Below are 9339 nucleotides of genomic sequence, written 5' to 3'. Positions count from 1 at the left end.
TAGTTGATCAGGGCAAGTATTTCAGGTATACTTGCCACAATCCATTTGCTCAAAGATATGGAAGCCCAAATTGACAAGGAGACGCAGACAAAGACAAAAGCAAAAATAACTTCAGCAAAAAAAGAGCAACTTGAAGCAATTTAATGTAAAAGCAAATTGGCCCCTTTGAGGATTATGCAATTATTTTTAGAAGAGATTTTAGGGCCTTTCTTATATCTCAGTGGCATTCACACAAGCCTGCAAGTTCATTAAGAGTGGGAAGATCTGGAACTTTCCATTGTGGGTCAAAACTCACCTACCTGGGTGAACAATAATTCAGCCCTGTTTAGGAACTTAAAGGCCTTTGTAAACATGGTAGAATTCTACCCCAGCCAAATTCTTAGCTATCTTCAATCTTGCTCCTTGCCTGCACTAACTCCAGAAATCTAGGGGCTAGAACAACGACAATGTTTATTTGCTAAATGCAAATTTACCCCACAAATTCGTGCTTTCTCTTGCCTGACTGTTAGATGAATCTCTTCAGATAATCTCTTCTCTGTTCAATAAGTATCTTTTACACACTGTATCGTGCCATTGCAGCAGTGACTTGCTTGCATCTTGCTGCTTGCCAATTTAAGCAGAATCCAGTTTTAAAGGAAAATGTAAACAACACGTATAAATGGAGGACCAGTATTTTCAAATATGTTCATTCACCGCAGAGATTTCCCTCGTGGTCTCTCACTTACACAACTTGTAAACTTCCAACTCCATCAGCTGATTGATTCATCATAAAAGATGTTGCTTCATAGATTTCTGCCACTGAAAAAGGAAAGCCTGTTTGAGTTAGGTAATTGCAGACCATTGCTCTCAGGCTGGATATTAACCAAAGTTCTACGAAGACACATCCCAGAAATGACAAATATTTTCTGCAGTTCCTTTACAATAAACACTCCAGTGCTGCCAACAATTGTATTGACAGTTTCTATATTTCATACCATTGTTTCCAGTGGAAAGGAAATCCTGTGGTTCTGCAGGCTCAAATGATCGCAGAACATACAAATGGAAGTAGACCATTCAGCCCCTTGAATCTGTTCTGCTATTTAATGAGATTATGGATGATCTGTAATTTAACTCTATTTACCTAAAGACTACAAATTACTGACAAATTTGTTAGCAATGCAGTGCTGTGTTTGTAATCATTCAATCAAAAAGGAATTATAGTTGAGCCAATCACCTAAATAGAGAAGCAGTTAGATTTTATTTCCCCAGCTATCAGCGACAAAAATGACTCAAAAAGTTTAATTTCATGGAGTGATGTGAATCCCGAAGGACATTTACAATATATTTGACACGAATTCCTTTAAGCTGGTATCTGTGCATCATGCAGGACTGCCCTAAACGGACAACAGGGGTAGGATTTTGACCCCATCCTGATGGTGGGCTAGGAGCTAATGAAGAGATTTAATTTGGTGGGATGGTGTCATACCTAAACCCTACTGCCTTCCTGCTTCCACTGGGATTAAGTTCTTCAAGGGAAGGCCCATAGTCATTCTTCCTTCCCTGTCACCAATTGAAGATCTTACCTGTTTAAGGCCCCTGGGACATTAATTAGACACAATATTGATCAACAACTTCATTCCATCCTCATTTACGCACCGACTGTCATGGTCATGCACAAAAACCCCTGCAGGGAACTTGATTTGCAATATATCTTTAAGTTTAAAATTTGTCATAAGCTTTATTTTTATTCCATTGACCATGAACATTAGTACCACTATGAAACTTGTGCTTTCATGTTTCCCAGCCATTACCAGAACAGTTTTCAAACCTTTACACTCTACATTTCAGTTGTTGGGCGAAATAGAATTTATGAGTATCTCATCCACATTACCAATATGACATAATGGGAACTTAGTTTTTAACACTGATGATGAATCAATGAATTCTAGTTTCTTTGGCCTTGAGATCTTTTGTCATTCTCTGAGCAATTTTGATCTTCTTCCCTATTAGTAGCTATTTGCATTGAATAAATGAGCTCTGAAAACTACTTCCTCTGAAATCTTTGCTGGACTCATGGTCTGACCTTTTCCCCTTAAATGCACAGATTCTGCTTTGCATTTTTTGTGGTCATGTAACTATTCCACTGATTTTCGAGGACCTATTTTGTTGAGTGTTTCTCAAAAGCAAGCCAGTGACTGTTCTCTGTTCTTATGGCACAATTGGTCTTCAACATCTTATTCAGGATAAATTCTTTCTTCTTCCAACCACTTTTTCACAAATAATTTTTGCTGAATTCCTTCACTGCCGCCAAGCTGTTTAACAAGTTAGCACCTGTTACGACTTTACCTTGAAACTAGCTTCATAATTCACTTGTTTCATAAGAGGACCCATTTCTGTCCTTAGGTTGTCTATAAAGTCACCATATAGCCTGGCCTTACTTAAAGTCCTACTAATCTGGATGCGAGTTTGCTCGCTGAGCTGGAAGGTTAGTTTTCAGACGTTTCATCACCATTCTAGGTAACATCATCAGTGAGCCTCCGACGAAGCGCTGGTGTTATGTCCCGCTTTCTATTTATCTAGTTAAGTAGAAAGCAGGACATAACACCAGCGCTTCGTCGGAGGCTCACTGATGATATTACCTAGAATGGTGACGAAACATCTGAAAACTAACCTTCCAGCTCAGCGAGCAAACTCACATCCAGAACCTCAACCTGAGTTACAAATCTTCTCAAAACTCACTCCTACTAATCTTGCTGCAATAGTCTTTAATTAAAGGACAAGGCACAGTCCTGAAATTTTCAGAAGATGGAACAATCTTAAATCCATGGGCACATGTCACTGAAGTTCTATTATCATATCCTATCTCTAACATGTAACAATCTTATATGCAATGATGCTAGCTGAATATCTCATACTCTTTGAGAATGAGGGTTCGTTTGTGTAATTATACTGCAACTAGTTTGAGTGAGACTGACTGATGTGGTGAAATACCACTTCTGCCAGCAGTCTTTTGTCCAAGAATAATAACTGATAAAATTATGCAACTTGTTACGGCACTGAAATGACTTTAGCTTCTAGAAAGATTTTGTTTTCTTTTCCCATTTTCTAACTATACCTTGTGACTATAAAAACATAAGAAACAATGGAAGGAATACATTATCTGTCTGCTTGAGCTTGAAAATGATCTGCCTGAACTCACTTTCCTATCCCTTCTCCAATCACTTGATTTTCTAAGAGATCAAAAATCTAAATATTCCAATCAAGAATGAAACTCTTTGGGATGGAAATTTCAGAGGCTTTCAACCTTTTGAAAAAAGAAATTCCTTCTTATCTCAGTTTTAAGTATGCATCCCACTATTTTGAGGCTGAGTCCTGATATTCTAAATTCTTCTGCCAGCTCAAGCATCCTCTTGATGTTTACTCAGTCAAGCCCCTCTGAATCTTATGCATTTCCATAAGATCAACTCTAGATTTGATAAACATCAGAGAACATAGTCAAAATTCACCCTGCCTGAAATTGGTCTTAAATCCCTGGAACCATTCTATCAAGCATTCATTATAATGCCCTCATTAAACCAATTAAATTCTTCCTTAGATATGGAGACATGAACTGCTGATGATACATCTAGTGTGGTCTCACCAAAGTTTTGTACAACTGAGGCAAAACTTGATCATTCCTGTACTCCTACCGTGCAATAAAGCCTGCGTGTCATTTGCCTATCAAATTGCTTGATATGCTAACTTGCTGCAATTCTTGCATGAGTGCGCCCAAGTTTCTATGACCATCAACATTTAAATGTTTCTCAGCATTAAAATGGGCTTATAACAGAAAGCAACTTAAAATAATTGTGAGGAGCAGAGAAAACTTATTGGAGAAACTTAACAGACTAAAATCTAATAAATTCTCAGTGGGTTCCAAAACAATAGGCTACTGAGATAGTAGACGCATTTGTTACAATTTACTCAAACACCCCACATTCTAGAATTGCCCCATCAGATTAGACGTTAGCAAATGTATCTCCACTCTGAAGAAAGGAGGAGAGAAATAGGAAGGAATTAGAGTTCAGTCAGTTTGACATTAGTCTTCAGGGATTGGTTGGATTCCTCATAGAATCATAGCAGCAAACAGAATGGAAACAGATCCTTTGGTGCAACTCATCCATGCCGGCTAGATTTCCAAAACTAAACCAGTCCCATTGGCCAGTTTTTGGTCTATATCCCTCTAAACCTTTTCTAATTTGGACCTGTCCAAATGTCCTTTAAATGTTGTAACTGTACCCGCATCTACCGCGTCCTTTGTAGTTCGTTGCGTATATCCACCACCCTCCATGTGAAAACGTTGCCCCTCAAGTCCTTTTCAAATCCTTCCCCTCTCACCTTAAAGTTATGCCCTCTGGTCACATTTTTAAAAATTCATTCACAGGATGTGGCATCGCTGACTGGCCCAGCATTTATTGCCCATCCCCAATTTCCATCAGGGCAGGTAATAGTCAAAAACATTGCTTAGGTCTAGAGTCACATGTAGGCCAGACCAGGTAATGATGGCAGTTTCCTTCCTTAAAGGATATTAGTGAACCAGAAAGGTTTTTTCAACAATCGACAATGGATTCATGGTCATTATTAGACTCTGAATTCCAGATATCTATTGAATTCAAATTCCATCATCATTTTTTTTCTACTCATTTGTGGGATGGCCAGAATTTCTTGCCCATCCCTATTTTCCCTTGAGAAGGTGGTGGTGAGCTGCCTCTTGAACCTCTTTGCGTCTTACTGGCTCGGCCCACAATGGCATTAGGGAGGAAACATCAGGATTTTGACCCAGTGACAGTGAAAGAATGGCAGTGTTTTTCCAAGTCAGGATGGTGAGTGACTTGGAGGGGAACTTGAAGTTTCTCGTGTTCTTATATGTCTGCTGCCTTTCTCCTTCTAGATGGAAGTGATTGTGGGTTTGGAACGTGCTGTCTGAGGATCTTTGGTGAACTTCTACAGATCATCTTGCAGATAATACACAGCTGCTGCGACTGAGTGTCGGTGGCATAGGGAGTGGATACTTGTGGATGTAGAGCTGATTAAATGGGCTACTTTGTCCTGGATGGCGTCAAGCTTCTTGAGGATTATGGGTGGAGGTGGGGGGGGAGCTGCACTCATACAGGCAAGTGGAGAGTATTCCATCACACTCTTGACTTGTGCCTTGTACATGGTGGAAAGGGCAAGCCTGATATTGTCCCGATCTTGTTGCATTTTAACATGGACTGCTTCAGTATCTAAGGATTTGTGAATTGTGCTGAGTATTGTGCAATCATCAGTGAACATCTCCACTTCTGACCTTATGATGGAGGGAAGGTCATTGATGAAGCAGCTGAAGATGGTTGGGCCAAGGACATTCAGAAATCATTGTTTGAAAAAAGAACATAAACATGATTTTATGAAAGGGAAATTATGTTTGAAGGTTTAACGTAGATAAAGGGAAACCAGTGGATGTTATATACTTGAATTTACAAAAGAGATTCAACAGGACACCACAGAAAGTTAATACACAAGATTGGGGCTTCTGGAGATAGGGATAATTATGAACATGGACAGAGAATTTGTTAATGGACAGGAAGAAAAGACTGAGGATTACTGGGAATTTTTCAAACTATTAGGCTATAACTAATAGAATGTCACAAGGATCAATAACTTGTGCCTTGTCCTTCTCAATATGTATTAATTACTTGTGAAAAGTAATTGAGATCAATGTTTGCTGATGCCATAAAGCTCAATACATGGGAATGTAAGTTGTGGGCAAGACACAAAGAGGTTTAATAGAGAGATACATAGGTTAAATGAGACTGGAACAAAGCAACAGGAGGAGTAGCAGTTGATAAAATGTGGATTTGGAGGACCACAGCAGGTCAGGCAGCATCAGAGGAGCAGGAAAGTCAATATTTTGGGTCTGGACCCTTCATCTGTCATGTGAGACATTTGACAGTAAGAAAGGAAAAACAAAATATTTCTTAAAAGATGTACAACCTGTGTAAATGTTGTTGTTCATTAAAACTTGGGTGTATTTATACAACAAATATAACAAGTTAATTTGCAGGTATGCAAACAATTGGAAGACAATTGCTTTGTTGAATTTAAATGCAAGGCAAATAGAGTACAAGAAATCTTGCCACAATTGTATAAAGCCTTGGTGAGATACCTGGAATACTTGGCACAATATTACTCCCTATATTTAAGGAAGGACATGTTTGTTTCAGAGTTATAATACACAAAGGTTCAATAGGTTGGCTCCTGAGATGAAACAGTTGTGTTATGTTTCGAGGCTTGAATGATTCAGTTCTATTTTCTCAGGAGTTTGTAGGAATAAGAGGTAATCTCACTGGATCATACAGGAATCTGAAGGGAGTTGACAGGAATAAAAACTGAGTGATTGTTTTCTCAGGCTCGAGGAATCTAGAGCAGATGGTATACAGCCTCAGGATAAGAGGTCCACTATTTAGGACTGAGATAGAAATTTCTCCCCTCAGAGCAATATTAATCTTTCTACCCCAGAGGGTTGTGATTGCTTCACTGTTGAACATATTTAAGATTTAAATAAGCAAGATCTTTCATTTTTAAGGGACCTAAGTAATATGACAAGCAAAGACTAAAATTAAGATGATATATTTTAATATTTTTTCATGGCAAGTGGCTTCAATCAGCAAAGGATGCATTTGTTGCCTATCCATAATTGCTGTTGAATTGCGTGCCTTACTAAGCAATAACAGAAGGCACCACAGTTAAGAGCTAGCTACATTACTATAGCTCTGTGTTAACTGCCCAGGTAAGGCTGACAAATTTCTTCAAAGAACATTAATGCACCGGTGGGATTTTAACAATAAATGATTCACAGTTGCTGTTACTGATAATGATTTTCAATTCCAGAATTAAGAACTGAATTTTGTGCCATTGTGAATTTTAACCCATGCCTCATAATCAGGCAGTTGAATTATAATATGGATAAATGTGAGGTTATCTATTTTGATAGCAAAACTAGGAAGGCAGGTTATTATATGAATGGCAACACGTTATCAAAGAGGGAGGTTCAGTGTGAGCTGCACACCAATCAATCCAGGTTATTATCTATGTGCTGCTGGTTGTGAAGAGGGGAAATGATATGTTGACTTTAATGATGAGAGTATTTAAGTACAATAGTAGGGGTATTGTGCTGCAATTGCGCAGAGCCTTGGTAAAACCTTATGTGGAGCAATGTTCAATTTTTATCTCTTGATCTGAGGAAAGATGTTCTGGCTTTGGAGGGAGTTTAACAAAGGTTTACCAAACTAATTCCTGAAATGGCAGGATGGACATATAAAGCAAAAGTGGTTTAGTTGAAAGTAAATTTTCTGTTGTTTAGAAGTCTGATTAGGATCTCACAGAAACTGACAAAAGTCTAACAAGAATAAGCAAGGTAAATGCAGGAAGGATATTCCGGATGACTAGGAAGTCATTTAGGACTGAAATAAGGAGAGAGTGTTTTCTGCCACGGAAAGCAGTTGAAATCAAAACTTTGAAAGTTTTCAAGAAGGAGTTACAGTTCTTAGGCCTAAAAGGATCAAAGAGTCTGAGTAAAAAGTGGGAGCAGGGTTTTGAATTAGATATTCATCCACAAAATGTTGAATGGCCTGGAACAGGCTCAGTAGGCTGAGTGGCCTACACCTGCTCATACTTGATATGTTTCTGTTACTAGGCTCGTGATATTACCACTGTATCACATTCTCAACATATTGTGGAGCAGGCTCCAGAAGTCATATGGTCAACTGCTTCTATTACAATTTTTAAAAATTTGAATATGTCAATCTCAGACACAATACAAAGGTCAAGTTGTGAGATGATCACTTTTTCCCAATGGATCCTCATCATGAGATTGCTAACTACTCCCGCTTTATTTTACAAGATGAGATCTAAAATATACCCTTGCACATTCAGTTCCACAATGTACTCGTCTAGCAAACTATCATGAAAATATTCCACAAATTATTCGTCCAGGCAGCCTTTGCCAATTTGACTTTGTCCAGCCTATATGAAAATTAAATTTTCTCACAATTTCCTCACAAGTCCTATTTACTTCTTGAATTAAAACTAATATTTCAAGAACCTCAACTTCTTGCACTAGTATTTATTGATACCTATTATTTCTAATCACCATCCGTGCTGATTCTATTTTTTGATTATCTGAGCCAAGATCCTTTCTCATGATTGTCTTTACGTCTTTTTTTTATCACAAGTGGTACTCCTTTTTGATTTCTGCCTGATCTTGTGAAATTTCAAGTACTGTGGAATAATTACCTGTTAAAATTATTCTGTAACCATGTATTGCAATACAGCTCCCAAGACATTGCTGAGCATATTCCTGTATTTGTATTCTGCACGAAATTGATGTCATTCATGGAACTGAGCCAGACTTCAAAAGATGACAATGTCCCAATGATCTGCGTTTGGAATTTCCACCAATATTGAAACAGATGTGGTTAAAAATAGATAACAGTAGCTAATCCATTAAGCTTCAGATAGTAATCAGTGGAGCATGTGTGCTTACAGGCACTGATAATTCACAAAAATGTGAAATAGAGTTAAATTCAATTCTAAGGCTAGGTTTGACTCTGCTCCCACCTCCAATAAAATAACATAACTGTCTGCAATCAAGTTCTGGCAAGGAATATTTTCTTCATGCATACCTAAAAAGAAAAGAAAACCAAGTTCAAAGCCAACAAAATTGCACAAAACTCAAATATCCTGTTTTCCTTTTCTCTCTCCTCAGGCTTTCAGCCACATCATCATCCAGCTGGCTCAAGTACTAAGAAAAGACTGCAACATCTACTTATATTGCCATAAGGGAACTGCCTGCTATTAAAGGCTGACAGATGTAAGGGGTAGGGTTAATCTCTGAGTGCCTAAATATTCAAAAAAACATTCTACAAGTGTTTATTAATCTCACAAAGTTGCCATGTACCGTTGACCAAATTCTTGATCTGTTGTTGTGATTGCACTTCAGAGATCATTTCCATAGTTAGTTGATATTTGTTTCTCTGAAAGCACTCTTTGGCTTCAGAATATGTGTCAACGTTTAATATCTCACCTATGTCAAGAAGTATGCATAGATCAAGATCGCATGCTGTAGTCTGATTTTCTTTTGTGTGTACAACCAGGTGATAGGTGTTGTACTAGTTTTTGCCCTAATACCTCAATCATTGTCAACAAGAAGCTGCTCTGGGACTTGAGCTAGGAACTGGGAACAGCCGTTGAAGGTTTGAAAAATAAACAGTATTCCCATGAAGGCCAGCTTCAACACATTCCATTATTCTGAAAAATCCTCCACTTTCCAGATGAAATTGC

This window comes from Stegostoma tigrinum, chromosome 2, assembly GCF_030684315.1.
Source record: "Stegostoma tigrinum isolate sSteTig4 chromosome 2, sSteTig4.hap1, whole genome shotgun sequence".
In the NCBI taxonomy this organism is placed as follows: Eukaryota; Metazoa; Chordata; class Chondrichthyes; order Orectolobiformes; family Stegostomatidae; genus Stegostoma; species Stegostoma tigrinum.
The sequence above is the reverse complement of the archived record's forward strand: the minus strand, read 5'-3'. Positions refer to the sequence as shown.